The 7164-nt window shown below is 38.4% G+C and overlaps 1 long non-coding RNA gene across 1 annotated transcript; it reads left to right on the plus strand.

Moving 5' to 3' along the window:
• Positions 1-1242: 1242 nt before the first annotated feature.
• Positions 1243-6073, plus strand: LOC143684912 (uncharacterized). The gene is made up of 4 exons (XR_013176269.1): positions 1243-1430; positions 4180-4296; positions 4967-5069; positions 5820-6073. It is a non-coding gene; the product is annotated as an uncharacterized LOC143684912 (long non-coding RNA).
• The last annotated feature ends 1091 nt before the right edge of the window (positions 6074-7164 follow it).

Below are 7164 nucleotides of genomic sequence, written 5' to 3' on the forward strand. Positions count from 1 at the left end.
CATGGTTTTACCTCTTTTTCAGTACTTCAAGCAATATAACTATTAGTATCTTTAAGTTATGTCCTTGAAATGTATGCAGATATTTACTTCCAAGAAGTAAGCTTGTAGAAATGCTTAAATGATAAGCCCACTTTATCAATCTATGGAAAGTGTAAAACTGTCCTCTAAAACATTATGCCAATTTAGTGTCCCCCATCAGTAAAAATGTCTTGGGTTCTCACCACCTTTACCAATGATGCATGCTAGTTTCATAGTTTGGCTGGGTGTCAGTTCCCTTCAGCATCACTGCATTTTGTTCACCCCTCCTCAGGACCACATGCTGCACTTGGCTAAAACTGAGAACTGTCTCTCTACCGAAATCTTAAAGACCAACATTTCAGGCCCGGGGTCCAACTTCCTTGCTTAATGGATAGATTATTTATTTATTTCTGTTATTATATTTACATCCATTCCTCAGATAAAGTAGCTGATTCAGAAAGCAATTACAAAACTTGCCCAAAGTTATACAACTAGTAAATTCACAGCAGGATTTAACCATTATGCTTTATTACTTTTAAAAAGCTGTTTGATGAAATTTAAAATCTTTTCATAAATCTAAATATCTCTTAGTAAACTGAAAGTAAACCCTGGCTCACCAGCTCAATAAATACTGTGTGAATCATAAAAATAATCAAAATTTCATTTTCTGAGAAAATCCACAATTTTCTGATTGAAATGAAGCTACAGAGCTTTGATGGGACTTTATAATGTTCTGATGGATTCTCTAGGCAGTGAAATGAGATTTTTTTAAAGATTAATCTTGGAGGAAAGGAAATAAAATAAACCTTAATTAATTTAATTAAGAATAGTTAAGCTAAGACCCAGTGCCAGTTCTGGGCTAGACAGTGGATATTCAGAGATGAGAAACAGATATGTGATTTCTCCCCTATTCGACTTAAGAGTCTGTTCACAAAGTTTAATGGTTAACAGGCACTAGCGTTAAAGTTTGCTTTCAGCTCTGTTAGGGAAAGTTTAAGGTTCAGTGTGAGACTTGATGTAAAGACTGAATTGTGCTGATTTGAATTTTTTACATACCCCAGAGAAGACTATGTTCTTTTAATTCATTCTTGTGGGGTCAGACCTACTGAGGGTGGGACCATTTGATTAGACTGTTTCCATGGAGATGTGACCCACCCAGTTCAAGGTGGGTCTTAATCCTTTACTGGAATCCTTTATGAGAGGGATTTCAGAGACAGAGGAGCAGAAAGATGAAATCAAGTGAAGGATGCCAAGAGAGAGAAATACCCAGAGACACTAAGGGAATACCCTTAGGACACAGAAAGCTCAGAGAGGTGTCCCTGGAGAAGCAAACAAGGACAAAACCCAGGAGCAAAGAATAGCAGATGCCTTCCTATGTGACAGAGGAATCCCCATGTCTTTCTTCAGAGAAGGTATCCTCCTGTTGATGCCTTAATTTGGACATTTTCATGGCCTTAGGATTGTAATTTGTAGCTTAACAAATCCCCATTGTTAAAAGACAACCCATTTCTGGTATATTGCATTCCAGCAGCTTTAGCAAACTGAAACAGCAACCTCCTCACAGACAGAGAGCCAAGGAAGAATCTCCCCAAGCAGTGGAGTTAGGTAGAAAAATCACTACCTAAGCCAGATGAAGGCATGGGGAGTGGGTGAGTTCCAAGCAGAGGCAGAGGCAATGGTGAGCATGCTGAACTCATACCATTGAAAGAACTTCAAGAAAGAATAGAAGAAAAATTAACCTTGAGATTATTACAGTACAAAGCTGTGGCAAATGAGTAAGGACTTCCCAGTAAAATATTTGCAAAAAAATATAGTAAGTGTAATTTTTAAAAACGTGAATGTAAATGGGTAGGTCCTAAAGGGCTTTGGGAAAACATCTGCATTTCAGAAAAATCACTCTGCAGACATTATAGATTATGAATCAGAAGCTAAAACTCTGATAATGAAGATATTGCAATAAATAGGAGAGAGGTGATCGTGGGCCATACTTAAAGTGTGGAAACAGAAAAGGGAAAAAGGTGCTGTGGCCAGAATTTGGTGATTGTTGAGACATGAAAGAGGAGGGAGAGGGGAGCCATTAATGGAACCATCCACTGGGATGGGAAACATTGAGCAAGGAACAAACTTAGAGGGTAGGGAAGGAACATGAGCTTAATTTTGAACTTGTTGAATTTCAAGCAGGAATGAGGTATTCCAACAAGCTGTGCAGAGGCAGTTGGAAATAGGTAGGAAACTCAAGATATTTTCTATGTCTTAGATAGAGATTTATTATTCATGTGCATATAGATGAATGCAGAATACCCAAGAGTGAGTAAGATAGGCAGATTGAGTTTTACAGATTGAGAGGACAACAGGACAGAAACCTAAGGATCACCCTACTTTGAGGACTAGTAGACTGAAGAGAAATTTGGAGTGGAGGGTTAAAAGAAAAGAGAAAGAAGCCAGAGAGATGGGGGACTAGGAAAGTGTAGAAGATAAAAACCAAAGAGAGAGTACATTTCCAGAAGAAAGATACTGTCAAGATTCTTGTCTGCTGGTTTGACATCATTTAAGAAGGGGCTGGAAAATACCCATCAAAATTAAATACAAGTAGGTCATTGTTGACTCTAGAAAGAACTGTTTCAGTAGTTAATAAGCAATGAGGAAAAGGCAATTTTGATTAATCATGTAATTAAGTAAGGGAAAGGAAACTCTCGTCATAGAAAATAATTACAAGAACTCAAACTGATGGATAGGGTAGAGATGGATAAAGTAGTCAGAACACAATTTAGGATCAATTTTCATAGGATGTGAGAAAAAAGAATATTTTATTCATGATGTTAAGGAGCCAATAGATAGGGACTATCAAAAATACAGAAGTGAGCAGTGTTCATAGAAATAGATTGGGGGCAAGAGGTAAGAACAGCGAACACTGAGGAGGTTACTGTACTAGTTAGTCCAAGTTGCTGGCATAAGCAATTGGGTAGTGTTACATTTAATGAACTAGCAAAAATATTGCATGCGAGGGTGCTAATTGTGATTTTTAAGTTGGAAATACTGCATTCAAGGTGAGACCTCCAGAAGAAGATGTTTGGGAGCATTGGCAACCAGACTTCAAAATGGACAAGCTCTTTAGGAAATGTTCAGAATGTTTTGATCCTGAAACTGTAAGATTGGATGGGGTTGCTTGATTCAAAGATACATCTGTCTCCAAAATTGTTTAGAATTGTCCTAAATACTTTTATTTAATTCAGTCTTGCTAAAGTCAGACCATATCATGGAGACAATAAATTGAGCAGCTGCGCCAGGCTCTGAAGGTTCTGCATTCTAACAATGAGTCCCAGAGAGGGTCACAGTTCCGGGGTGGAGAGCTAAAATAGTAGTTAACACTCACAGACAGCTTCTTGTGTTCCAGGATCACTTTATTCTACTGACTTACATCTACACTAATTGGATTCTTTGAACAACTCAATGAGAAAAGAGATAATTCTTACCATGATTTCATAGATTAGGAAACTGGGTCAAAGGAAATTGCTCAAAATCACATGGCTGAGTAGGCGGGGGAGCTAGAATTCAAACCCCGTGAACCTGACTAGGGAGTGTCCAGTCCTAAGGATGATGCAATATGAGAAAAGAGGCAGAAAAATAACGCTAGTTCACTGGGAATCTAATTAGATCAAAGTAATTGTGCACATGCACAGTTTATAAACAACTCTATACCCAATGCTAGTTTTAAGACTTGCTTCAATTATTTAAAACATATTTCTAATCTGTACATATTCCACAATTCATAGATTCTTACAAACACAGAAATCAGGGATTCAGTTTAGAAGGACAGAGATGGAATGGGCCCCAAGGTTTGGCAAGGCAATACTCCTTATCTCTTTGATAGAATATCACGGAATACAACAGAAAAAAAACTGTCACCAGTGATAAAAGAATGGAGCATAGTCATATTTAATCTTGTATTATCTTTTCCTGTTCAGTCAGTAAATGGATTCATTGTCTCGCTGCTTCCTGATTTTTACACATTCTATTTCTTGTGGCTTTCTTATTTATACACAATGTAATTTGTAACAGAGTATTACACAGTATTTGAAAACCTTGGTGGTGGTGCACTTTTCAAATTAGATAAGCTGGAAATACATTTCCCAGAATTCCTTCTTCTCTGTATCGTTCTAGGCTAGGGTTGGCCATGAAAGAAATGTGTGGGCAATTTGGAAGGCAGAAGTAAAGGGACAATCGTTTCTTTCATGTTCTGAAAAATCAGCATTGGCAGCAGACACCACTGCAACTCAGGTACATTTCTGCTGATTTTCTGCTCTCCACGTACATCTTCCAGTTCTTTCTTGTCTCCTCCTTAGTTTCTCCGAGAGCTAGAATAAGCATGTGCTTTCTAAGGCTATCGTAACAAAGTATCACAAAATTAGGTGGGTAAAATAACAGATATTTTTCTCTCGTTACTAGAGGCTAAAAGTCTGAAATCAAGATATTGGTAGGACCATGCTCCCTCTAAAACCTGTAGAGAAGGACCACTCCTTGCCCCATCCAGCTTCTGGTGTTTCCAGGCAATGCTTCAAATTCGTTAAGTTGTAGCTGCAGCACTGCAATCTCTGCCTCTGCAGTCACATGGCCTTCTCTCCTTGTGTGACTGTGCTTTTCTTCCCTTCTTGTAAGGACACCAGTCATACTCAATTATAGGACCATCTACCTCCAATATGTTCTTATTTTAACTTATCTAATTCCAACTGCAACCACCCTAATGCTCCAAAGTTCACATTCTGATCGACTAGGAGTTCAAATGCAGACATATCTTTCGGGGCAAATGCAATTCAGCTCATAATAGCTTGCACAGGTAATTCTGCAGGTCTCTTACATATTTGAGGTCAGGAGTGATAGAGGCAGATGTGACTATGGTGTGTCCTCATTGAGTCTAGGTTGTTCATTTTCTCCTTGTTTTCATATCCAGCTTTTCTTCCTGGCTGCTGGCCCTACCATCTTAAAGCCATGTCTGACCCACCCACAGGCAGAAGCAATAGCGTCACACAGATTTCTTCAGCTCCTACCACCGGGTAATGTCTAAACCCTATACTAAATCTCAAGCTGTTACTACTCAGAGTAGCTTGGCTTTCCAGATGGAACCTGTTTAGTTTGCTAGCTGCTGGAATCAACACACCAGAGATGGATTAGCTTTTAATAAAAGGGGATTTATTTCATTAGGTCTTCAGAGGAAAGGCAGCTAACTTTCAACTGAGATTCTTTCTTATGTGGGAAGGCAGTTAACTTTCAACCAAGGTTCTTTATTAGGTGGGAAGACACAGGGTAATCTCTGCTGGCCTTCTCTCCAGGCCTCTGGGTTCCAACAACTTTCCCCAGGGTGATTTCTTTCTGTACCTCCAAAGGCCTGGGCTGAGCTGTGAGTGCTGAGATGAGGTATGTTGAGCTGTGTGAGATGTGCTATGTTGAGCTCTCTCATTTAAGCACCAGCCAATTATATCAAACATCATTCATTGAAGCAGGCACGCCTCCTAGCTGACCGCAGATATAATGAGCAACAGATGAGGTTCACGTACCGTTGGCTCATGTCCACAGCAACAGAACTAGGCACCTTCACCTGGCCAAGTTGACAACTGAATCTAACTACCACAAACCCTAACTGCTACAAGGGCCAAATGACTCCATTCTTTCATTAAACACTAGTTTTCTATTTAAAAGATATTCACATATTATTCAAAGTTTCACCTTCTCAGAAAAAAAAAAAGGTGTATAGTATTATGTTTCTTCAGCTGCCAGAGAAGATGACCTAAATCTTATCTCTACAGAGTGTCAGCATTTATTGATCAAGCAAAGGAGGGCATGCTATGCTCAGCAGGGACACTGAAGAAGAGAAGACCTGAGTTCAGAAGAAAAATCAAGAAATATGATGTTAAAAATAAGCCAAGGACAAAAACCTTTCAAGTCAGAAAACATATAATGCATCTCTTCAAAAAGAGTGTGCAAGCTGTTTCATAACCCATTGTGTTTTTTTTCAGTTTAAAGTATTGATAGCATAAACTGTTTTCAACAAAGAAAAATATTTTCCTCAATCCTAAATTTAAATCAATCTGGTTATATTAAAACTTCATTAAATAATTCCCTGCTCTTTACTCACAGATTGTTTCCAACATTTTAATTTTATAGACACCTCAATAAATACCAACATACTTGCATTTATACTAATATAATGCTTTATCAATACAGTTTTAGAAATGGAATGCCTCTGTGCAAATATTCATTTTATATGTATTTATTGTCAAGCTTGTCACCTTAAAGTACATAGAGCCTTTCACAGCAACCAGCAACAGAGCTGGAAGACACTTCTGAAAGATGGGAACATGAATGCCATGTGCCTTGTTCTACACCTCCACATGCCTTTGTCTGAATCGGATGCTCAGTAGTGTCTTGAGAGCCTGGGTAAGGGGAAGCAAAGGTTATGTCCAAGTTCCTATGAGTTCCCATGAGCAATCAACAGAATATGATGTGATAGCATGGAGTGAGGGCTTGATTCTCATGAGAATTTGCTTGCATATAATGGTAATCCATGAGCTGGCCCATTCTGCTCTCAGAAGGGAGGTGACCTTATAAACTAAATTTTCTTTGCCATTTGTGCTTGGAGATTAGAGGTCCTTAATAGGCTGGATGTAATTTTTATCCTTCATGGGTTATGGAATTCACGCCATTAAGGAGAGTTCAACTACCCAGTTGTTGTAAACTCAGGGAAGTCAAATAATCACAATAACAATAACGATAATGAACATTAATTGCCTGAGTTTCTGCAGCAGCTAGACTGAAGAGAAGTAGGTTCAACAGTCAGAACTCAAACCCATTTTGTGTCCTGCTATAGATCTACGGAAAATTGAATTAAAAGCAACAATGGTAAGTGTAACAGTAGATTTAAATACAAAAGTGCATTCCAATACAACGTACAAAAAAAGACTCAAAAGTTTGGTTAGGTTTTCAAACTAAAAACAAATAAATGAACAAGAACTTGATAAATAATTTAAAGGAGAGGATATTCATTTAAGGACTAAGCCTTTATTCTTGTCTTGGACAGCCAGTTGTTTGATTCAGTTTCCCACCCTCATTTGGAACTCCTGTGCAGGCATGACGTCGGTTATACCAATCTGT

Source organism: Tamandua tetradactyla, chromosome 1 (assembly GCF_023851605.1).
Source record: "Tamandua tetradactyla isolate mTamTet1 chromosome 1, mTamTet1.pri, whole genome shotgun sequence".
NCBI lineage: Eukaryota > Metazoa > Chordata > Mammalia > Pilosa > Myrmecophagidae > Tamandua > Tamandua tetradactyla.